This window comes from Dromiciops gliroides, chromosome 3, assembly GCF_019393635.1.
Source record: "Dromiciops gliroides isolate mDroGli1 chromosome 3, mDroGli1.pri, whole genome shotgun sequence".
Lineage (NCBI taxonomy): Eukaryota > Metazoa > Chordata > Mammalia > Microbiotheria > Microbiotheriidae > Dromiciops > Dromiciops gliroides.
In genome coordinates, this window is record NC_057863.1 from 118,428,914 (window position 1) to 118,430,477 (window position 1,564).

Sequence of the window (1,564 nt, forward strand, 5' to 3'; positions counted from 1 at the left end):
TCAGGGGCCAGGCTCAGGCTCTGGGAGTCCCTGGCCTGCAGCATGGAGGCGCAGCAACAGAGCATGCACAGCCCTACACACAGGAGTGTAGACCAGGTGGGTCAGATGCAGGTAGTCGTACATGTTGTGGTGGCTGATGGTACCATCTGAGTGCACAAAGCCAGGATCAGCATCAAGGAAGTGAGCACAGGGCCGGCCTTGCCAGGGCTGCTCAGACCAGCTCTTCTCCCTCAGTGGGTTGGGGTGTTGGCCTCTTGGGAGTAGGGCCAGCACAACCACTCGAGCCTGGGGCTGCCGCTGGTTCACCAGGCCCATGATCGCCTAGATTCCAGCCACAACCTGCTCTGCCGTATGCCCGTGATTGTTGGTCCCCACCCAGACGAACACAATCTTGGGCTGGACGTGGTCCAACTCGCCTTTCTCCAGCCTGCACAGGACATACTGAGTACTATCCCCACCCATCCCAAAGTTGAGGGCGTGAAGAGGGGAGAAGAGCGCCCTCCAGAGCTCACACTGGTGCAAGAGTTGCACTGATGAAAACCACTTCGGGCTCCTTGTCCTTGCTGTCAGCCACAAAGCGATGGCACAGGGACATCCAGCATCCGTCGCCCTCCTCGTCCTGGACCAGAGTCGGGGTGCTGGCGGGGTTGTGGTCTCCACTCATCGAGGTGGCGACTCGGCTGCTCCTGCTCCACCTGGATCCGGCTTCCGGCACCCACGTGGCGCAGAGGACTCCCATGACTTGTATTTTTTATAAATTTGACTCAGTACTCTATGTATTTGAGAAATAAGGCCTTTATCAGAGATATTTGTTTTAAAAATTCTTTCCCAGTTTTCTCCTTCCCTTGTAATCTTGTTTACATTAATTTTATTTGTGCAAAAGCCTTTTAATTTTATATATTCAAAATGATCTATTTAACATTTAATTTTATTCTCTATTGTCTTCTTTGGTCCTAAATTCTTTCCCTGTCCATAAATCTGACAGATAGACAATTCCATACTCCTTTAATTTTTTTTTTTATGGTATCATCCTTTATTTGTAAATCATATACCTATTTTGACCTTATTTTAGTATACAGTGTGAGATGTTGGTCTATACCTAATTTCTGCCATACTGCTTTCTAGTTTTCCCAGCAGTTTTTATTAATTAATGAGTTTTTTCCCCCCAAAGCTTGAATCTTTTGGTTTCTCATATACTAGATTCCTATAGCCACTTAGTGTTATTTCTATCTGTTCTATTCCACTGATCTACCTCTCTGTTTCTTAGCCAGCACCAGATTGTTTTGATAATTACCACTTTGTAGTACAGTTTGAAATCTGGTACTGATAGACCAACTTCTTTTGTAATTTTTTTTTCACTGATCCCCATGATATCCTTGAACTTTTGTTTTTCTAGATGAATTTTGTTATTATTTTTTCTAACTATAAAATATTTTCGATAGTTTGATTGGTATAGCACTAAATAAATAAATTAACTTAGGTAGGATTGTCATTTTTGTTATATTGGCTCTGCCTACCCATGAGCAATTAATATTTTTCCAATTATTTAGATCTGATTTTATTT

General features: G+C 43.7%; 1 pseudogene; it reads right to left on the reverse strand.

Annotated features, from left to right (window-relative positions):
• On the reverse strand, positions 1-729 carry LOC122745813 (annotated as a pseudogene).
• Positions 730-1,564: the final 835 nt, after the last annotated feature.